Genomic DNA, 24,175 nt, shown 5'->3' on the forward strand with positions numbered 1-24,175 from the left:
GCATCCTAGACCCCCTTAAGTCCAGAAAATATTGGTGGACCAAAAACTGTGTCCGAGAGCTTTGAATGCCCCAAAACATTTGCAGCCTGAAAGGGGCATTAACCCGCATCCTAGACCACTGAAATTTCCCAAAATATTTTTGGCACGAAAAATGCAATCTACACCCCTGAAAGTTCAGAAAATGTTGGCAGCTCAGAAAAATGCCTTAAAATGCATCTAGGCCTTCAAAAATGTTGAAAACCTTGGAGGTCCAAAAAAGGGGTTTACAGGCACCCTAGACCCCCTAAAGTCCAGAAAATGTTGGTGGACCAAAAACGGTGTCAGAGAGCTATGAATGTCCCAAAAACATTTGCAGCCTGAAAGGGGCATTAACCCGCATCCTAGACCACTGAAATTCCCAAAAATAATTCTGCCACGAAAAATGCATCCTATACCCCTGAAAGCTCAGAATATGTTAGCAGCCCAAAGAAGGCCTTAAAATGCATTTTAGGCCTACAAAAATGTTGAAAACTTTGGAAGCCCAAAAAAGGGGTTTATAGGCATCCTAGAGCCCCTAAAGTCCAGAAAATGTTGGTGGACCAAAAACTGTGTCAGAGAGCTCTGAATGTCCCAAAAACATTTGCAGACTTAAAAATGCATTAACCCGCATCCTAGACCACTGAAATTCCCAGAAATATTTGTGGCACGACAAATGCATCCTACACCCCTGAAAGTTCAGAAAATGTTGGCAGCTCAAAAAAGACATTAAAATGCATTTTAGACCTGCAAAAATGTTGAAAACGTTGGAGGCCCAAAAAAGGGGTTTACAGGCATCCTAGACCCCCTAAAGTCCAGAGAATGTTGGTGGAAAAAATATGGTGTCAGAGAGCCCTGAATGTCCCAAAACATTTGCAGCCTGAAAGGGGCCTTAACCCGCATCCTAGACCACTGAAATTCCCAAAAATATTTTTGGCACGAAAAATGCATCCTACACCCCTGAAAGTTCTGAAACTGTTGGCAGCTCAAAAAAAAGGCCTTAAAATGCATCTTATGCCTTCAAAAATGATGAAAACTTTGGAGGCCCAAAAATGGAGTTTACAGGCCTCCTAGACCCCTAAAGTCCAGAAAATGATGGTGGACTAAAAATGGTGTCAGAGAGCTCTGAATGTCCCAAAAACATTTGCAGCCTGAAAGGGGCATTAACCCGCATCCTAGACCACTGAAATTTCCCGAAATATTTTTGGCGCGAAAAATGCATCCTACACCCCTGAAAGTTCAGAAAATGTTGGCAGCTCAAAAAATGCCTTAAAATGCATCTAGGCCTTCAAAAATGTTGAAAACCTTGGAGGTCCAAAAAAGGGGTTTACAGGCACCCTAGACCCCCTAAAGTCCAGAAAATGTTGGTGGACCAAAAACGGTGTCAGAGAGCTCTGAATGTCCCAAAAACATTTGCAGACTTAAACGGGCATTAACCCGCATCCGAGACCACTGAAATTCCCAAAATTATATTTGGCACGAAAAATGCATCCTACACCCGTGAAAGTTCAGAATATGTTAGCAGCCCAAAGAAGGCCTTAAAATGCATTTTAGGCCTACAAAAATGTTGAAAACTTTGTAAGCCCAAAAAAGGGGTTTATAGGCATCCTAGAGCCCCTAAAGTCCAGAAAATGTTGGTGGACCAAAAACTGTGTCAGAGAGCTCTGAATGTTCCAAAAACATTTGCAGACTTAAAGATGCATTAACCCGAATCCTAGACCACTGAAATTCCCAGAAATATTTTTGGCACGAAAAATGCATGCTACACCCCTGAAAGTTCAGAAAATGTTGGCAGCTCAAAAAAGGCATTAAAATGCATTTTAGACCTGCAAAAATGTTGAAAACTTTGGAGGCCCAAAAAAGGGGTTTACAGGCATCCTAGACCCCCTAAAGTCCAGAGAATGTTGGTGGACCAAATATAGTGTCAGAGAGCTCTGAATGTCCCAAAAACATTTGCAGCCTGAAAGGGGCATTAACCCGCATCCTAGACCACTGAAATTCCCAAAACTATTTTTGTCACGGAAAATGCATCCTACACCCCTGAAAGTTCAGAAAATTTTGGCAGCTCAAAACAAATGCCTTAAAATGCATCTTAGGCCTTCAAAAATGTTGAAAACTTTGGAGACCCAAAAAAGGGGTTTACAGGCATCCTAGACCCCCTAAAGTCCACTAAAGTCCAGAAAATATTGGTGGACCAAAAACTGTGTCAGAGAGCTTTGAATGTCCCAAAAACATTTGCAGCCTGAAAGGGGCATTAACCCGCACCCTAGACCACTGAAATTCCCAAAATTATATTTGGCACGAAAAATGCATCCTACACCCGTGAAAGTTCAGAATATGTTAGCAGCCCAAAAAAGGCCTTAAAATGCATTTTAGGCCTACAAAAATGTTGAAAACTTTGGAGACCCAAAAAAGGGGTTTACAGGCATCCTAGACCCCCTAAAGTCCAGAAAATATTGGTGGACCAAAAACGGTGTCAGAGAGCTCTGAATGTCCCAAAAACATTTGCAGCCTGAAAGGGGCATTAACCCGCATCCTAGACCACTGAAATTCCCAAAAATATATTTGGCACGAAAAATGCATCCTACACCCCTGAAAGTTCAGAATATGTTAGCAGCCCAGAAAAGGCCTTAAAATGCATTATAGGCCTCAAAAAATGTAAACAAATCTTTGGAGGCCCAAAAAAAGGGTTTATAGGCATCCTAGACCCCCTTAAGTCCAGAAAATATTGGTGGACCAAAAACTGTGTCCGAGAGCTTTGAATGCCCCAAAACATTTGCAGCCTGAAAGGGGCATTAACCCGCATCCTAGACCACTGAAATTTCCCAAAATATTTTTGGCACGAAAAATGCAATCTACACCCCTGAAAGTTCAGAAAATGGTGGCAGCTCAGAAAAATGCCTTAAAATGCATCTAGGCCTTCAAAAATGTTGAAAACCTTGGAGGTCCAAAAAAGGGGTTTACAGGCACCCTAGACCCCCTAAAGTCCAGAAAATGTTGGTGGACCAAAAACGGTGTCAGAGAGCTCTGAATGTCCCAAAAACATTTGCAGCCTGAAAGGGGCATTAACCCGCATCCTAGACCACTGAAATTCCCAAAAATATTTCTGCCACGAAAAATGCATCCTATACCCCTGAAAGCTCAGAATATGTTAGCAGCCCAAAGAAGGCCTTAAAATGCATTTTAGGCCTACAAAAATGTTGAAAACTTTGGAAGCCCAAAAAAGGGGTTTATAGGCATCCTAGAGCCCCTAAAGTCCAGAAAATGTTGGTGGACCAAAAACTGTGTCAGAGAGCTCTGAATGTCCCAAAAACATTTGCAGACTTAAAAATGCATTAACCCGCATCCTAGACCACTGAAATTCCCAGAAATATTTGTGGCACGACAAATGCATCCTACACCCCTGAAAGTTCAGAAAATGTTGGCAGCTCAAAAAAGACATTAAAATGCATTTTAGACCTGCAAAAATGTTGAAAACTTTGGAGGCCCAAAAAAGGGGTTTACAGGCATCCTAGACCCCCTAAAGTCCAGAGAATGTTGGTGGAAAAAATATGGTGTCAGAGAGCCCTGAATGTCCCAAAACATTTGCAGCCTGAAAGGGGCATTAACCCGCATCCTAGACCACTGAAATTCCCAAAAATATTTTTGGCACGAAAAATGCATCCTACACCCCTGAAAGTTCTGAAACTGTTGGCAGCTCAAAAAAAAGGCCTTAAAATGCATCTTATGCCTTCAAAAATGATGAAAACTTTGGAGGCCCAAAAATGGAGTTTACAGGCCTCCTAGACCCCTAAAGTCCAGAAAATGATGGTGGACTAAAAATGGTGTCAGAGAGCTCTGAATGTCCCAAAAACATTTGCAGCCTGAAAGGGGCATTAACCCGCATCCTAGACCACTGAAATTTCCCGAAATATTTTTGGCGCGAAAAATGCATCCTACACCCCTGAAAGTTCAGAAAATGTTGGCAGCTCAAAAAAATGCCTTAAAATGCATTTTAGGCCTACAAAAATGTTGAAAACTTTGGAGACCCAAAAAAGGGGTTTACAGGCATCCTAGACCCCCTAAAGTCCAGAAAATATTGGTGGACCAAAAACGGTGTCAGAGAGCTCTGAATGTCCCAAAAACATTTGCAGCCTGAAAGGGGCATTAACCCGCATCCTAGACCACTGAAATTCCCAAAAATATATTTGGCACGAAAAATGCATCCTACACCCCTGAAAGTTCACAATATGTTAGCAGCCCAAAAAAGGCCTTAAAATGCAATATATGCCTCAAAAATCTAAACAAATCTTTGGAGGCCCAAAAAAAGGGTTTATAGGCATCCTAGACCCCCTTAAGTCCAGAAAATATTGGTGGACCAAAAACTGTGTCCGAGAGCTTTGAATGCCCCAAAACATTTGCAGCCTGAAAGGGGCATTAACCCGCATCCTAGACCACTGAAATTTCCCAAAATATTTTTGGCACGAAAAATGCAATCTACACCCCTGAAAGTTCAGAAAATGTTGGCAGCTCAGAAAAATGCCTTAAAATGCATCTAGGCCTTCAAAAATGTTGAAAACCTTGGAGGTCCAAAAAAGGGGTTTACAGGCACCCTAGACCCCCTAAAGTCCAGAAAATGTTGGTGGACCAAAAACGGTGTCAGAGAGCTCTGAATGTCCCAAAAACATTTGCAGCCTGAAAGGGGCATTAACCCGCATCCTAGACCACTGAAATTCCCAAAAATATTTCTGCCACGAAAAATGCATCCTATACCCCTGAAAGCTCAGAATATGTTAGCAGCCCAAAGAAGGCCTTAAAATGCATTTTAGGCCTACAAAAATGTTGAAAACTTTGGAAGCCCAAAAAAGGGGTTTATAGGCATCCTAGAGCCCCTAAAGTCCAGAAAATGTTGGTGGACCAAAAACTGTGTCAGAGAGCTCTGAATGTCCCAAAAACATTTGCAGACTTAAAAATGCATTAACTGCATCCTAGACCACTGAAATTCCCAGAAATATTTGTGGCACGACAAATGCATCCTACACCCCTGAAAGTTCAGAAAATGTTGGCAGCTCAAAAAAGACATTAAAATGCATTTTAGACCTGCAAAAATGTTGAAAACTTTGGAGGCCCAAAAAAGGGGTTTACAGGCATCCTAGACCCCCTAAAGTCCAGAGAATGTTGGTGGAAAAAATATGGTGTCAGAGAGCCCTGAATGTCCCAAAACATTTGCAGCCTGAAAGGGGCCTTAACCCGCATCCTAGACCACTGAAATTCCCAAAAATATTTTTGGCACGAAAAATGCATCCTACACCCCTGAAAGTTCTGAAACTGTTGGCAGCTCAAAAAAAAGGCCTTAAAATGCATCTTATGCCTTCGAAAATGATGAAAACTTTGGAGGCCCAAAAATGGAGTTTACAGGCCTCCTAGACCCCTAAAGTCCAGAAAATGATGGTGGACTAAAAATGGTGTCAGAGAGCTCTGAATGTCCCAAAAACATTTGCAGCCTGAAAGGGGCATTAACCCGCATCCTAGACCACTGAAATTTCCCGAAATATTTTTGGCGCGAAAAATGCATCCTACACCCCTGAAAGTTCAGAAAATGTTGGCAGCTCAAAAAATGCCTTAAAATGCATCTAGGCCTTCAAAAATGTTGAAAACCTTGGAGGTCCAAAAAAGGGGTTTACAGGCACCCTAGACCCCCTAAAGTCCAGAAAATGTTGGTGGACCAAAAACGGTGTCAGAGAGCTCTGAATGTCCCAAAAACATTTGCAGACTTAAACGGGCATTAACCCGCATCCGAGACCACTGAAATTCCCAGAAATATTTTTGGCACGAAAAATGCATCCTACACCCCTGAAAGTTCAGAAAATGTTGGCAGCTCAAAAAAGGCATTAAAATGCATTTTAGACCTGCAAAAATGTTGAAAACTTTGGAGGCCCAAAAAAGGGGTTTACAGGCATCCTAGACCCCCTAAAGTCCAGAGAATGTTGGTGGACCAAATATAGTGTCAGAGAGCTCTGAATGTCCCAAAAACATTTGCAGCCTGAAAGGGGCATTAACCCGCATCCTAGACCACTGAAATTCCCAAAACTATTTTTGTCACGGAAAATGCATCCTACACCCCTGAAAGTTCAGAAAATTTTGGCAGCTCAAAACAAATGCCTTAAAATGCATTTTAGGCCTTCAAAAATGTTGAAAACTTTGGAGACCCAAAAAAGGGGTTTACAGGCATCCTAGACCCTCTAAAGTCCAGAAAATATTGGTGGACCAAAAACTGTGTCAGAGAGCTTTGAATGTCCCAAAAACATTTTCAGCCTGAAAGGGGCATTAACCCGCATCCTAGACCACTGAAATTCCCAAAAATATTTTTGGCACCAAAAATGCATCCTACACCCCTGAAAGTTCAGAATATGTTAGCAGCCCAGAAAAGGCCTTAAAATGCATTATAGGCCTGCAAAAATGTAAAAAAAAAATCTTTGGAGGCCCAAAAAAGGGTTTACAGGCATCCTAGATCCCCTAAAGTCCAGAAAATGTTGGTGGACCAAAAACTGTCAGAGAGCTCTGAATGTCCCAAAAACATTTGCAGACTTAAAGGGGAATTAACCCGCATCCAAGACCACTGAAATTCCCAGAAATATTTTTGGCACGAAAAATGCATCCTACACCCCTGAAGGTTCAGAATATGTTAGCAGCCCAATAAAGGCATTAAAATGCATTTTAGACCTACAAAAATGTTGAAAACTTTGGAGGCCCAAAAAAGGGGTTTACAGGCATCCTAGACCCCCTAAAGTCCAGAGAATGTTGGTGGACCAAATATGGTGTCAGAGAGCTCTGAATGTCCCAAAAACATTTGCAGCCTGAAAGGGGCATTAACCCGCATCCTAGACCACTGAAATTCCCAAAAATATTTTTGGCACGAAAAATGCATCCTACACCCCTGAAAGTTCAGAATATGTTAGCAGCCCAAAAAAGGCCTTAAAATGCATTATAGGCCTGCAAAAATGTAAAAACAAATCTTTGGAGGCCCAAAAAAGGGGTTTATAGGCATCCTAGACCACCTAAAGTCCAGAAAATGTTGGTGGACCAAAAACTGTGTCAGAGATCTCTGAATGTCCGAAAAACATTTGCAGACTTTAAAATGCATTAACCCGCATCCTAGACCACTGAAATTCCCAGAAATACTTTTGGCACGAAAAATGCATCCTACACCCCTGAAATTTCTGAATATGTTAGCAGCCCAAAAAAGGCATTAAAATGCATTTTAGACCTGTAAAAATTGTTGAAAACTTTGGAGGCCCAAAAAAGGGGTTTACAGGCATCCTAGACCCCCTAAAGTCCAGAAAATGTTGGTGGACCAAAAACTGTGTCAGAGAGCTCTGAATGTCCCAAAAACATTTTCAGACTTAAAGATGCATTAACCCGCATCCTAGACCACTGAAATTCCCAAAAATATTTTTGGCACGAAAAATGCATCCTATACCCCTGAAAGTTCAGAATATGTTAGCAGCCCAAAAAAGGCATTAAAATGCATTTTAGACCTGCAAAAAATGTTGAAAACTTTGGAGGCCCAAAAAAGGGGTTTACAGGCATCCTAGACCTCCTAAAGTCCAGAGAATGTTGGTGGACCAAATATGGTGTCAGATAGCTCTGAATGTCCCAAAAACATTTGCAGCCTGAAAGGGGCATTAACCCGCATCCTAGACCACTGAAATTCCCAAAAATATTTTTGGCACGGAAAATGCATCCTACACCCCTGAAAGTTCAGAAAATGTTGGCAGCCCAAAACAAATGCCTTAAAATGCATCTTAGGCCTTCAAAAATGTTGAAAACTTTGGAGACCCAAAAAAGGGGTTTACAGGCATCCTAGACCCCCTAAAGTCCACTAAAGTCCAGAAAATATTGGTGGACCAAAAACTGTGTCAGAGAGCTTTGAATGTCCCAAAAACATTTGCAGCCTGAAAGGGGCATTAACCCGCACCCTAGACCACTGAAATTCCCAAAATTATATTTGGCACGAAAAATGCATCCTACACCCGTGAAAGTTCAGAATATGTTAGCAGCCCAAAAAAGGCCTTAAAATGCATTCTAGGCCTACAAAAATGTTGAAAACTTTGGAGACCCAAAAAAGGGGTTTACAGGCATCCTAGACCCCCTAAAGTCCAGAAAATATTGGTGGACCAAAAACGGTGTCAGAGAGCTCTGAATGTCCCAAAAACATTTGCAGCCTGAAAGGGGCATTAGCCCGCATCCTAGACCACTGAAATTCCCAAAAATATATTTGGCACGAAAAATGCATCCTACACCCCTGAAAGTTCAGAATATGTTAGCAGCCCAAAAAAGGCCTTAAAATGCATTATAGGCCTCAAAAATGTAAACAAATCATTGGAGGCCCAAAAAAAGGGTTTATAGGCATCCTAGACCCCCTTAAGTCCAGAAAATATTGGTGGACCAAAAACTGTGTCCGAGAGCTTTGAATGCCCCAAAACATTTGCAGCCTGAAAGGGGCATTAACCCGCATCCTAGACCACTGAAATTTCCCAAAATATTTTTGGCACGAAAAATGCAATCTACACCCCTGAAAGTTCAGAAAATGGTGGCAGCTCAGAGAAATGCCTTAAAATGCATCTAGGCCTTCAAAAATGTTGAAAACCTTGGAGGTCCAAAAAAGGGGTTTACAGGCACCCTAGACCCCCTAAAGTCCAGAAAATGTTGGTGGACCAAAAACGGTGTCAGAGAGCTCTGAATGTCCCAAAAACATTTGCAGCCTGAAAGGGGCATTAACCCGCATCCTAGACCACTGAAATTCCCAAAAATATTTCTGCCACGAAAAATGCATCCTATACCCCTGAAAGCTCAGAATATGTTAGCAGCCCAAAGAAGGCCTTAAAATGCATTTTAGGCCTAGAAAAATGTTGAAAACTTTGGAAGCCCAAAAAAGGGGTTTATAGGCATCCTAGAGCCCCTAAAGTCCAGAAAATGTTGGTGGACCAAAAACTGTGTCAGAGAGCTCTGAATGTCCCAAAAACATTTGCAGACTTAAAAATGCATTAACCCGCATCCTAGACCACTGAAATTCCCAGAAATATTTGTGGCACGACAAATGCATCCTACACCCCTGAAAGTTCAGAAAATGTTGGCAGCTCAAAAAAGACATTAAAATGCATTTTAGACCTGCAAAAATGTTGAAAACTTTGGAGGCCCAAAAAAGGGGTTTACAGGCATCCTAGACCCCCTAAAGTCCAGAGAATGTTGGTGGAAAAAATATGGTGTCAGAGAGCCCGGAATGTCCCAAAACATTTGCAGCCTGAAAGGGGCATTAACCCGCATCCTAGACCACTGAAATTCCCAAAAATATTTTTGGCACGAAAAATGCATCCTACACCCCTGAAAGTTCTGAAACTGTTGGCAGCTCAAAAAAAAGGCCTTAAAATGCATCTTATGCCTTCAAAAATGATGAAAACTTTGGAGGCCCAAAAATGGAGTTTACAGGCCTCCTAGACCCCTAAAGTCCAGAAAATGATGGTGGACTAAAAATGGTGTCAGAGAGCTCTGAATGTCCCAAAAACATTTGCAGCCTGAAAGGGGCATTAACCCGCATCCTAGACCACTGAAATTTCCCGAAATATTTTTGGCGCGAAAAATGCATCCTACACCCCTGAAAGTTCAGAAAATGTTGGCAGCTCAAAAAAATGCCTTAAAATGCATCTAGGCCTTCAAAAATGTTGAAAACCTTGGAGGTCCAAAAAAGGGGTTTACAGGCATCCTAGACCCCCTAAAGTCCAGAGAATGTTGGTGGAAAAAATATGGTGTCAGAGAGCCCGGAATGTCCCAAAACATTTGCAGCCTGAAAGGGGCATTAACCCGCATCCTAGACCACTGAAATTCCCAAAAATATTTTTGGCACGAAAAATGCATCCTACACCCCTGAAAGTTCTGAAACTGTTGGCAGCTCAAAAAAAAGGCCTTAAAATGCATCTTATGCCTTCAAAAATGATGAAAACTTTGGAGGCCCAAAAATGGAGTTTACAGGCCTCCTAGACCCCTAAAGTCCAGAAAATGATGGTGGACTAAAAATGGTGTCAGAGAGCTCTGAATGTCCCAAAAACATTTGCAGCCTGAAAGGGGCATTAACCCGCATCCTAGACCACTGAAATTTCCCGAAATATTTTTGGCGCGAAAAATGCATCCTACACCCCTGAAAGTTCAGAAAATGTTGGCAGCTCAAAAAAATGCCTTAAAATGCATCTAGGCCTTCAAAAATGTTGAAAACCTTGGAGGTCCAAAAAAGGGGTTTACAGGCACCCTAGACCCCCTAAAGTCCAGAAAATGTTGGTGGACCAAAAACGGTGTCAGAGAGCTCTGAATGTCCCAAAAACATTTGCAGACTTAAACGGGCATTAACCCGCATCCGAGACCACTGAAATTCCCAGAAATATTTTTGGCACGAAAAATGCATCCTACACCGCTGAAAGCTCAGAATATGTTAGCAGCCCAAAGAAGGCCTTAAAATGCATTTTAGGCCTACAAAAATGTTGAAAACTTTGTAAGCCCAAAAAAGGGGTTCATAGGCATCCTAGAGCCCCTAAAGTCCAGAAAATGTTGGTGGACCAAAAACTGTGTCAGAGAGCTCTGAATGTTCCAAAAACATTTGCAGACTTAAAGATGCATTAACCCGAATCCTAGACCACTGATATTCCCAGAAATATTTTTGGCACGAAAAATGCATCCTACACCCCTGAAAGTTCAGAATATGTTAGCAGCCCAAAAAAGGCATTAAAATGCATTTTAGACCTGCAAAAATGTTGAAACCTTTGGAGGCCCAAAAAAGGGGTTTACAGGCATCCTAGACCCCCTAAAGTCCAGAGAATGTTGGTGGACCAAATGTAGTGTCAGAGAGCTCTGAATGTCCCAAAAACATTTGCACCCTGAAAGGGGCATTAACCTGCATCCTAGACCACTGAAATTCCCAAAACTATTTTTGTCACGGAAAATGCATCCTACACCCCTGAAAGTTCAGAAAATTTTGGCAGCTCAAAACAAATGCCTTAAAATGCATTTTAGGCCTTCAAAAATGTTGAAAACTTTGGAGACCCAAAAAAGGGGTTTACAGGCATCCTAGACCCTCTAAAGTCCAGAAAATATTGGTGGACCAAAAACTGTGTCAGAGAGCTTTGAATGTCCCAAAAACATTTTCAGCCTGAAAGGGGCATTAACCCGCATCCTAGACCACTGAAATTCCCAAAAATATTTCTGCCACGAAAAATGCATCCTATACCCCTGAAAGCTCAGAATATGTTAGCAGCCCAAAGAAGGCCTTAAAATGCATTTTAGGCCTAGAAAAATGTTGAAAACTTTGGAAGCCCAAAAAAGGGGTTTATAGGCATCCTAGAGCCCCTAAAGTCCAGAAAATGTTGGTGGACCAAAAACTGTGTCAGAGAGCTCTGAATGTCCCAAAAACATTTGCAGACTTAAAAATGCATTAACCCGCATCCTAGACCACTGAAATTCCCAGAAATATTTGTGGCACGATAAATGCATCCTACACCCCTGAAAGTTCAGAAAATGTTGGCAGCTCAAAAAAGACATTAAAATGCATTTTAGACCTGCAAAAATGTTGAAAACTTTGGAGGCCCAAAAAAGGGGTTTACAGGCATCCTAGACCCCCTAAAGTCCAGAGAATGTTGGTGGAAAAAATATGGTGTCAGAGAGCCCTGAATGTCCCAAAACATTTGCAGCCTGAAAGGGGCATTAACCCGCATCCTAGACCACTGAAATTCCCAAAAATATTTTTGGCACGAAAAATGCATCCTACACCCCTGAAAGTTCTGAAACTGTTGGCAGCTCAAAAAAAAGGCCTTAAAATGCATCTTATGCCTTCAATAATGATGAAAACTTTGGAGGCCCAAAAATGGAGTTTACAGGCCTCCTAGACCCCTAAAGTCCAGAAAATGATGGCGGACTAAAAATGGTGTCAGAGAGCTCTGAATGTCCCAAAAACATTTGCAGCCTGAAAGGGGCATTAACCCGCATCCTAGACCACTGAAATTTCCCGAAATATTTTTGGCGCGAAAAATGCATCCTACACCCCTGAAAGTTCAGAAAATGTTGGCAGCTCAAAAAAATGCCTTAAAATGCATCTAGGCCTTCAAAAATGTTGAAAACCTTGGAGGTCCAAAAAAGGGGTTTACAGGCACCCTAGACCCCCTAAAGTCCAGAAAATGTTGGTGGACCAAAAACGGTGTCAGAGAGCTCTGAATGTCCCAAAAACATTTGCAGACTTAAACGGGCATTAACCCGCATCCGAGACCACTGAAATTCCCAGAAATATTTTTGGCACGAAAAATGCATCCTACACCGCTGAAAGCTCAGAATATGTTAGCAGCCCAAAGAAGGCCTTAAAATGCATTTTAGGCCTACAAAAATGTTGAAAACTTTGTAAGCCCAAAAAATGGGTTTATAGGCATCCTAGAGCCCCTAAAGTCCAGAAAATGTTGGTGGACCAAAAACTGTGTCAGAGAGCTCTGAATGTTCCAAAAACATTTGCAGACTTAAAGATGCATTAACCCGAATCCTAGACCACTGATATTCCCAGAAATATTTTTGGCACGAAAAATGCATCCTACATCCCTGAAAGTTCAGAAAATGTTGGCAGCTCAAAAAAGGCATTAAAATGCATTTTAGACCTGCAAAAATGTTGAAAACTTTGGAGGCCCAAAAAAGGGGTTTACAGGCATCCTAGACCCCCTAAAGTCCAGAGAATGTTGGTGGACCAAATATAGTGTCAGAGAGCTCTGAATGTCCCAAAAACATATGCAGCCTGAAAGGGGCATTAACCTGCATCCTAGACCACTGAAATTCCCAAAACTATTTTTGTCACGGAAAATGCATCCTACACCCCTGAAAGTTCAGAAAATTTTGGCAGCTCAAAACAAATGCCTTAAAATGCATTTTAGGCCTTCAAAAATGTTGAAAACTTTGGAGACCCAAAAAAGGGGTTTACAGGCATCCTAGACCCTCTAAAGTCCAGAAAATATTGGTGGACCAAAAACTGTGTCAGAGAGCTTTGAATGTCCCAAAAACATTTTCAGCCTGAAAGGGGCATTAACCCGCATCCTAGACCACTGAAATTCCCAAAAATATTTTTGGCACGAAAAATGCATCCTACACCCCTGAAAGTTCAGAATATGTTAGCAGCCCAAAAAAGGCCTTAAAATGCATTATAGGCCTGCAAAAATGTAAAAAAAAAATCTTTGGAGGCCCAAAAAAGGGGTTTATAGGCATCCTAGACCCCCTAAAGTCCAGAAAATATTGGTGGACTAAAACCTGTGTCAGAGAGCTTTGAATGCCCCAAAACATTTGCAGCCTGAAAGGGGCATTAACCCGCATCCTAGACCACTGAAATTTCCCAAAATATTTTTGGCACGAAAAATGCATCCTACACCCCTGAAAGTTCAGAAAATGTTGGCAGCTCAAAAAAATGCCTTAAAATGCATCTTAGGCCTTCAAAAATGTTGAAAACTTTGGAGGCCCAAAAACAGGCTTTACAGGCACCCTAGAGCCCCTAAAGTCCAGAAAATGTTGGTGGACCAAAAACTGTGTCAGAGAGCTCTGAATGTTCCAAAAACATTTGCAGACTTAAAGATGCATTAACCCGAATCCTAGACCACTGAAATTCCCAGAAATATTTTTGGCACGAAAAATGCATCCTACACCCATGAAAGTTCAGAAAATGTTGGCAGCTCAAAAAAGGCATTAAAATGCATTTTAGACCTGCAAAAATGTTGAAAACTTTGGAGGCCCAAAAAAGGGGTTTACAGGCATCCTAGACCCCCTAAGTCCAGAGAATGTTGGTGGACCAAATATAGTGTCAGAGAGCTCCGAATGTCCCAAAAACATTTGCAGCCTGAAAGGGGCATTAACCCGCATCCTAGACCACTGAAATTCCCAAAACTATTTTTGTCACGGAAAATGCATCCTACACCCCTGAAAGTTCAGAAAATTTTGGCAGCTCAAAACAAATGCCTTAAAATGCATTTTAGGCCTTCAAAAATGTTGAAAACTTTGGAGACCCAAAAAAGGGGTTTACAGGCATCCTAGACCCTCTAAAGTCCAGAAAATATTGGTGGACCAAAAACTGTGTCAGAGAGCTTTGAATGTCCCAAAAACATTTTCAGCCTGAAAGGGGCATTAACCCGCATCCTAGACCACTGAAATTTCCCAAAATATATTTGGCACGAAAAATGCATCCTACACCCCTGAAAGTTCAGAAAATGTTGGCAGCTCAAAAAAATGCCTTAAAATGCATCTTAGGCCTTCAAAAATGTTGAAAACTTTGGAGGCCCAAAAACAGGCTTTACAGGCACCCTAGACCCCCTAAAGTCCAGAAAATGTTGGTGGACCAAAAACGGTGGCAGAGAGCTCTGAATGTCCCAAAAACATTTGCAGCCTGAAAGGGGCATTAACCCGCATCCTAGACCACTGAAATTCCCAAAAATATTTCTGCCACGAAAAATGCATCCTATACCCCTGAAAGCTCAGAATATGTTAGCAGCCCAAAGAAGGCCTTAAAATGCATTTTAGGCCTAAAAAAATGTTGAAAACTTTGGACGCCCAAAAAAGGGGTTTATAGGCACCCTAGAGCCCCTAAAATCCAGAAAATGTTGGTGGACCAAAAACTGTGTCAGAGATCTCTGAATGTCCCAAAAAAATTTGCAGACTTAAAGATGCATTAACCCGCATCCTAGACCACTGAAATTCCCAGAAATATTTTTGGCACGAAAAATGCATCCTACACCCCTGAAAGTTCAGAAAATGTTGGCAGCCCAAAAAAGGCATTAAAATGCATTTTAGACCTCCAAAAATGTTGAACACTTTGGAGGCCCAGAAAAGAGGTTTACAGGCATCCTAGACCCCCTAAAGTCCAGAGAATGTTGGTGGACCAAATATGGTGTCAGAGAGCTCTGAATGTCCCAAAAACATTTGCAGCTTGAAAGGGGCATTAACCTGCATCCTAGACCACTGAAATTCCCAAAAATATTTTTGGCATGGAAAATGCATCCTACACCCCTGAAAGTTCAGAAAATGTTGGCAGCTCAAAACAAATGCCTTAAAATGCATCTTAGGCCTTCAAAAATGTTGAAAACTTTGGAGACCCAAAAAAGGGGTTTACAGGCATCCTAGACCCCCTAAAGTCCAGAAAATATTGGTGGACCAAAAACTGTGTCAGAGAGCTTTGAATGTCCCAAAAACATTTGCAGCCTGAAAGGGGCATTAACCCGCATCCTAGACCACTGAAATTCCCAAAAATATTTTTGGCACGAAAAATGCATCCTACACCCCTGAAAGTTCAGAATATGTTAGCAGCCCAAAAAAGGCCTTAAAATGCATTATAGGCCTGCAAAAATGTAAAAAAAAAATCTTTGGAGGCCCAAAAAAGGGGTTTATAGGCATCCTAGACCCCCTAAAGTCCAGAAAATATTGGTGGACTAAAACCTGTGTCAGAGAGCTTTGAATGCCCCAAAACATTTGCAGCCTGAAAGGGGCATTAACCCGCATCCTAGACCACTGAAATTTCCCAAAATATTTTTGGCACGAAAAATGCATCCTACACCCCTGAAAGTTCAGAAAATGTTGGCAGCTCCAAAAAATGCCTTAAAATGCATCTTAGGCCTTCAAAAATGTTGAAAACTTTGGAGGCCCAAAAACAGGCTTTACAGGCACCCTAGAGCCCCTAAAGTCCAGAAAATGTTGGTGGACCAAAAACTGTGTCAGAGAGCTCTGAATGTTCCAAAAACATTTGCAGACTTAAAGATGCATTAACCCGAATCCTAGACCACTGAAATTCCCAGAAATATTTTTGGCACGAAAAATACATCCTACACCCATGAAAGTTCAGAAAATGTTGGCAGCTCAAAAAAGGCATTAAAATGCATTTTAGACCTGCAAAAATGTTGAAAACTTTGGAGGCCCAAAAAAGGGGTTTACAGGCATCCTAGACCCCCTAAGTCCAGAGAATGTTGGTGGACCAAATATAGTGTCAGAGAGCTCCGAATGTCCCAAAAACATTTGCAGCCTGAAAGGGGCATTAACCCGCATCCTAGACCACTGAAATTCCCAAAACTATTTTTGTCACGGAAAATGCATCCTACACCCCTGAAAGTTCAGAAAATTTTGGCAGCTCAAAACAAATGCCTTAAAATGCATTTTAGGCCTTCAAAAATGTTGAAAACTTTGGAGACCCAAAAAAGGGGTTTACAGGCATCCTAGACCCTCTAAAGTCCAGAAAATATTGGTGGACCAAAAACTGTGTCAGAGAGCTTTGAATGTCCCAAAAACATTTTCAGCCTGAAAGGGGCATTAACCCGCATCCTAGACCACTGAAATTTCCCAAAATATATTTGGCACGAAAAATGCATCCTACACCCCTGAAAGTTCAGAAAATGTTGGCAGCTCAAAAAAATGCCTTAAAATGCATCTTAGGCCTTCAAAAATGTTGAAAACTTTGGAGGCCCAAAAACAGGCTTTACAGGCACCCTAGACCCCCTAAAGTCCAGAAAATGTTGGTGGACCAAAAACGGTGGCAGAGAGCTCTGAATGTCCCAAAAACATTTGCAGCCTGAAAGGGGCATTAACCCGCATCCTAGACCACTGAAATTCCCAAAAATATTTCTGCCACGAAAAATGCATCCTATACCCCTGAAAGCTCAGAATATGTTAGCAGCCCAATAAAGGCATTAAAATGCATTTTAGACCTACAAAAATGTTGAAAACTTTGGAGGCCCAAAAATGGGGTTTACAGGCATCCTAGACCCCCTAAAGTCCAGAGAATGTTGGTGGACCAAATATGGTGTCAGAGAGCTCTGAATGTCCCAAAACATTTGCAGCCTGAAAGGGGTATTAACCCGCATCCTAGACCACTGAAATTCCCAAAAATATTTTTGGCACGGATAATGCATCCTACACCCCTGAAAGTTCTGAAACTGTTGGCAGCACAAAAAAGGCCTTAAAATGCATCTTATGCCTTCAAAAATGATGAAAACTTTGGAGGCCCAAAAATGGAGTTTAAAGGCCTCCTAGACCCCTAAAGTCCAGAAAATGTTGGTGCACCAAAAATGGTGTCAGAGAGCTCTGAATGTCCCAAAAACATTTGCAGCCTGAAAGGGGCATTAACCCGCATCCTAGACCACTGAAATTTCCAAAAATATTTTTGGCACGAAAAATGCATTCTACACCCCTGAAAGTTCAGAATATGTTAGCAGCCCAAAGAAGGCCTTAAAATGCATTTTAGGCCTACAAAAATGTTGAAAACTTTGTACGCCCAAAAAAGGGGTTTATAGGCATCCTAGAGCCCCTAAAGTCCAGAAAATGTTGGTGGACCAAAAACTGTGTCAGAGAGCTCTGAATGTCCCAAAAACATTTGCAGACTTAAAGATGCATTAACCCGAATCCTAGACCCCTGAAATTCCCAGAAATATTTTTGGCACGAAAAATGCATCCTACACCCCTGAAAGTTCAGAAAATGTTGGCAGCTCAAAAAAGGCATTAAAATGCATTTTAGACCTGCAAAAATGTTGAAAACTTTGGAGGCCCAAAAAAGGGGTTTACAGGCATCCTAGACCCCCTAAAGTCCAGAGAATGTTGGTGGACCAAATATAGTGTCAGAGAGCTCTGAATGTCCCAAAAACATTTGCAGCCTGAAAGGGGCATTAACCCGCATCCTAGACCACTGAAATTCCCAAAACTATTTTTGGCACGAAAAATGCATCCTACACCCCTGAAAGTTCAGAATATGTTAGCAGCCCAAAAAAGGCCTTAAAATGCATTATAGGCCTGCAAAAATGTAAAAGAAAATCTTTGGAGGCCCAAAAAAGGGGTTTATAGGCATCCTAGACCCCCTAAAGTCCAGAAAATATTGGTGGACTAAAACCTGTGTCAGAGAGCTTTGAATGCCCCAAAACATTTGCAGCCTGAAAGGGGCATTAACCCGCATCCTAGACCACTGAAATTTCCCAAAATATTTTTGGCACGAAAAATGCATCCTACTCCCCTGAAAGTTCAGAAAATGTTGGCAGCACAAAAAAATGCCTTAAAATGCATCTTAGGCCTTCAAAAATGTTGAAAACTTTGGAGGCCCAAAAACAGGCTTTACAGGCACCCTAGACCCCCTAAAGTCCAGAAAATGTTGGTGAACCAAAAACGGTGGCAGAGAGCTCTGAATGTCCCAAAAACATTTGCAGCCTGAAAGGGGCATTAACCCGCATCCTAGACCACTGAAATTCCCAAAAATATTTCTGCCACGAAAAATGCATCCTATACCCCTGACAGCTCAGAATATGTTAGCAGCCCAAAGAAGGCTTTAAAATGCATTTTAGGCCTAAAAAAATGTTGAAAACTTTGGAAGCCCAAAAAAGAGGTTTATAGGCATCCTAGCCCCTAAAGTCCAGAAAATGTTGGTGGACCAAAAACTGTGTCAGAGATCTCTGAATGTCCCAAAAACATTTGCAGACTTAAAGATGCATTAACCCGCATCCTAGACCACTGAAATTCCCAGAAATATTTTTGGCACGAAAAATGCATCCTACACCCCTGAAAGTTCAGAAAATGTTGGCAGCCCAAAAAAGGCATTAAAATGCATTTTAGACCTCCAAAAATGTTGAACACTTTGGAGGCCCAGAAAAGAGGTTTACAGGCACCCTAGACCCCCTAAAGTCCAGAAAATGTTGGTGGACCAAAAACGGTGGCAGAGAGCTCTAAATGTCCCAAAAACATTTGCAGCCTGAAAGGGGCATTAACCCGCATCCTAGACCACTGAAATTCCCAAAAATATTTCTGCCACGAAAAATGCATCCTATACCCCTGACAGCTCAGAATATGTTAGCAGCCCAAAGAAGGCCTTAAAATGCATTTTAGGCCTAAAAAAATGTTGAAAACTTTGGAAGCCCAAAAAAGAGGTTTATAGGCATCCTAGAGCCCCTAAAGTCCAGAAAATGTTGGTGGACCAAAAACTGTGTCAGAGATCTCTGAATGTCCCAAAAACATTTTCAGACATAAAGGGGAATTAACCCGCATCCTAGAACACTGAAATTCCCAGAAATATTTTTGGCACGAAAAATGCATCCTACACCCCTGAAGGGTCAGAATATGTTAGCAGCCCAATAAAGGCATTAAAATGCATTTTAGACCTACAAAAATGTTGAAAACTTTGGAGGCCCAAAAAAGGGGTTTACAGGCATCCTAGACCCCCTAAAGTCCAGAGAATGTTGGTGGACCAAATATGGTGTCAGAGAGCTCTGAATGTCCCAAAAACATTTGCAGACTTAAAGGGGAATTAACCCGCATCCTAGACCACTGAAATTCCCAGAAATATTTTTGGCACGAAAAATGCATCCTACACCCCTGAAGGTTCAGAATATGTTAGCAGCCCAATAAAGGCATTAAAATGCATTTTAGACCTACAAAAATGTTGAAAACTTTGGAGGCCCAAAAAAGGGGTTTACAGGCATCCTAGACCCCCTAAAGTCCAGAGAATGTTGGTGGACCAAATATGGTGTCAGAGAGCTCTGAATGTCCCAAAACATTTGCAGCCTGAAAGGGGTATTAACCCGCATCCTAGACCACTGAAATTCCCAAAAATATTTTTGGCACGGATAATGCATCCTACACCCCTGAAAGTTCTGAAACTGTTGGCAGCACAAAAAAGGCCTTAAAATGCATCTTATGCCTTCAAAAATGATGAAAACTTTGGAGGCCCAAAAATGGAGTTTAAAGGCCTCCTAGACCCCTAAAGTCCAGAAAATGTTGGTGCACCAAAAATGGTGTCAGAGAGCTCTGAATGTCCCAAAAACATTTGCAGCCTGAAAGGGGCATTAACCCGCATCCTAGACCACTGAAATTTCCCAAAATATTTTTGGCACGAAAAATGCATCCTACACCCCTGAAAGTTCAGAATATGTTAGCAGCCCAAAGAAGGCCTTAAAATGCATTTTAGGCCTACAAAAATGTTGAAAACTTTGTAAGCCCAAAAAAGGGGTTTATAGGCATCCTAGAGCCCCTAAAGTCCAGAAAATGTTGGTGGACCAAAAACTGTGTCAGAGAGCTCTGAATGTCCCAAAAACATTTGCAGACTTAAAGATGCATTAACCCGAATCCTAGACCCCTGAAATTCCCAGAAATATTTTTGGCACGAAAAATGCATCCTACACCCCTGAAAGTTCAGAAAATGTTGGCAGCTCAAAAAAGGCATTAAAATGCATTTTAGACCTGCAAAAATGTTGAAAACTTTGGAGGCCCAAAAAAGGGGTTTACAGGCATCCTAGACCCCCTAAAGTCCAGAGAATGTTGGTGGACCAAATATAGTGTCAGAGAGCTCTGAATGTCCCAAAAACATTTGCAGCCTGAAAGGGGCATTAACCCGCATCCTAGACCACTGAAATTCCCAAAACTATTTTTGGCACGAAAAATGCATCCTACACCCCTGAAAGTTCAGAATATGTTAGCAGCCCAAAAAAGGCCTTAAAATGCATTATAGGCCTGCAAAAATGTAAAAGAAAATCTTTGGAGGCCCAAAAAAGGGGTTTATAGGCATCCTAGACCACCTAAAGTCCAGAAAATATTGGTGGACTAAAACCTGTGTCAGAGAGCTTTGAATGCCCCAAAACATTTGCAGCCTGAAAGGGGCATTAACCCGCATCCTAGACCACTGAAATTTCCCAAAATATTTTTGGCACGAAAAATGCATCCTACTCCCCTGAAAGTTCAGAAAATGTTGGCAGCTCAAAAAAATGCCTTAAAATGCGTCTTAGGCCTTCAAAAATGTTGAAAACTTTGGAGGCCCAAAAAAGGGGTTTACAGGCATCCTAGACCCCCTAAAGTCCAGAAAATGTTGGTGGACCAAAAACTGTGTCAGAGAGCTCTGAATGTCCCAAAAACATTTGCAGACTTAAAGGGGAATTAACCCGCATCCTAGAACACTGAAATTCCCAGAAATATTTTTGGCACGAAAAATGCATCCTACACCCCTGAAGGTTCAGAATATGTTAGCATCCCAATAAAGGCATTAAAATGCATTTTAGACCTACAAAAATGTTGAAAACTTTGGAGGCCCAAAAAAGGGGTTTACAGGCATCCTAGACCCCCTAAAGTCCAGAGAATGTTGGTGGACCAAATATGGTGTCAGAGAGCTCTGAATGTCCCAAAAACATTTGCAGACTTAAAGGGGAATTAACCCGCATCCTAGACCACTGAAATTCCCAGAAATATTTTTGGCACGAAAAATGCATCCTACACCCCTGAAGGTTCAGAATATGTTAGCAGCCCAATAAAGGCATTAAAATGCATTTTAGACCTACAAAAATGTTGAAAACTTTGGAGGCCCAAAAAAGGGGTTTACAGGCATCCTAGACCCCCTAAAGTCCAGAGAATGTTGGTGGACCAAATATGGTGTCAGAGAGCTCTGAATGTCCCAAAACATTTGCAGCCTGAAAGGGGTATTAACCCGCATCCTAGACCACTGAAATTCCCAAAAATATTTTTGGCACGGATAATGCATCCTACACCCCTGAAAGTCCTGAAACTGTTGGCAGCACAAAAAAGGCATTAAAATGCATTTTAGGCCTACAAAAATGTTGAAAACTTTGTAAGCCCAAAAAAGGGGTTTATAGGCATCCTAGAGCCCCTAAAGTCCAGAAAATGTTGGTGGACCAAAAACTGTGTCAGAGAGCTCTGAATGTCCCAAAAACATTTGCAGACTTAAAGATGCATTAACCCGAAACCTAGACCCCTGAAATTCCCAGAAATATTTTTGGCACAAAAAATGCATCCTACACCCCTGAAAGTTCAGAAAATGTTGGCAGCTCAAAAAAGGCATTAAAATGCATTTTAGACCTGCAAAAATGTTGAAAACTTTGGAGGCCCAAAAAAGGGGTTTACAGGCATCCTAGACCCCCTAAAGTCCAGAAAATATTGGTGGACTAAAACCTGTGTCAGAGAGCTTTGAATGCCCCAAAACATTTGCAGCCTGAAAGGGGCATTAACCCGCATCCTAGACCACTGAAATTTCCCAAAATATTTTTGGCACGAAAAATGCATCCTACTCCCCTGAAAGTTCAGAAAATGTTGGCAGCTCAAAAAAATGCCTTAAAATGCATCTTAGGCCTTCAAAAATGTTGAAAACTTTGGAGGCCCAAAAACAGGCTTTACAGGCACCCTAGACCCCCTAAAGTCCAGAAAATGTTGGTGGACCAAAAACGGTGGCAGAGAGCTCTGAATGTCCCAAAAACATTTGCAGCCTGAAAGGGGCATTAACCCGCATCCTAGACCATTGAAATTCCCAAACATATTTCTGCCACGAAAAATGCATCCTATACCCCTGAAAGCTCAGAATATGTTAGCAGCCCAAAGAAGGCCTTAAAATGCATTTTAGGCCTAAAAAAATGTTGAAAACTTTGGAAGCCCAAAAAAGGGGTTTACAGGCATCCTAGACCCCCTAAAGTCCAGAAAATGTTGGTGGACCAAAAACTGTGTCAGAGATCTCTGAATGTCCCAAAAACATTTGCAGACTTTAAGATGCATTAACCCGCATCCTAGACCACTGAAATTCCCAGAAATATTTTTGGCACGAAAAATGCATCCTACACCCCTGAAAGTTCAGAAAATGTTGGCAGCCCAAAAAAGGCATTAAAACGCATTTTAGACCTCCTAAAATGTTGAACACTTTGGAGGCCCAGAAAAGAGGTTTACAGGCATCCTAGAACCCCTAAAGTCCAGAAAATATTGGTGGACTAAAACCTGTGTCAGAGAGCTTTGAATGCCCCAAAACATTTGCAGCCTGAAAGGGGCATTAACCCGCATCCTAGACCACTGAAATTTCCCAAAATATTTTTGGCACGAAAAATGCATCCTACACCCCTGAAAGTTCAGAAAATGTTGGCAGCTCAAAAAAATGCCTTAAAATGCATCTTAGGCCTTCAAAAATGTTGAAAACTTTGGAGGCCCAGAAACAGGCTTTACAGGCACCCTAGACCCCCTAAAGTCCAGAAAATGTTGGTGGACCAAAAACGGTGGCAGAGAGCTCTGAATGTCCCAAAAACATTTGCAGCCTGAAACGGGCATTAACCCGCATCCTAGACCACTGAAATTCCCAAAAATATTTCTGCCACGAAAAATGCATCCTATACCCCTGAAAGCTCAGAATATGTTAGCAGCCCAAAGAAGGCCTTAAAATGCATTTTAGGCCTTCAAAAATGTTGAAAACTTTGGAGGCCCAAAAACAGGCTTTACAGGCACCCTAGACCCCCTAAAGTCCAGAAAATGTTGGTGGACCAAAAACGGTGGCAGAGAGCTCTGAATGTCCCAAAAACATTTGCAGCCTGAAAGGGGCATTAACCCGCATCCTAGACCACTGAAATTCCCAAAAATATTTCTGCCACGAAAAATGCATCCTATACCCCTGAAAGCTCAGAATATGTTAGCAGCCCAAAGAAGGCCTTAAAATGCATTTTAGGCCTAAAAAAATGTTGAAAACTTTGGAGGCCCAAAAACAGGCTTTACAGGCACCCTAGACCCCCTAAAGTCCAGAAAATGTTGGTGGACCAAAAACGGTGGCAGAGAGCTCTGAATGTCCCAAAAACATTTGCAGCCTGAAAGGGGCATTAACCCGCATCCTAGACCACTGAAATTCCCAAACATATTTCTGCCACGAAAAATGCATCCTATACCCCTGAAAGCTCAGAATATGTTAGCAGCCCAAAGAAGGCCTTAAAATGCATTTTAGGCCTAAAAAAATGTTGAAAACTTTGGAAGCCCAAAAAAGAGGTTTATAGGCATCCTAGAGCCCCTAAAGTCCAGAAAATGTTGGTGGACCAAAAACTGTGTCAGAGATCTCTGAATGTCCCAAAAACATTTTCAGACTTAAAGGGGAATTAACCCGCATCCTAGAACACTGAAATTCCCAGAAATATTTTTGGCACGAAAAATGCATCCTACACCCCTGAAGGGTCAGAATATGTTAGCAGCCCAATAAAGGCATTAAAATGCATTTTAGACCTACAAAAATGTTGAAAACTTTGGAGGCCCAAAAAAGGGGTTTACAGGTATCCTAGACCCCCTAAAGTCCAGAGAATGTTGGTGGACCAAATATGGTGTCAGAGAGCTCTGAATGTCCCAAAAACATTTGCAGACTTAA

This window comes from Ambystoma mexicanum, unplaced genomic scaffold (assembly GCF_040938575.1).
Source record: "Ambystoma mexicanum isolate Mex_15411 unplaced genomic scaffold, UKY_AmexF1_1 Mex_scaf48, whole genome shotgun sequence".
NCBI lineage: Eukaryota > Metazoa > Chordata > Amphibia > Caudata > Ambystomatidae > Ambystoma > Ambystoma mexicanum.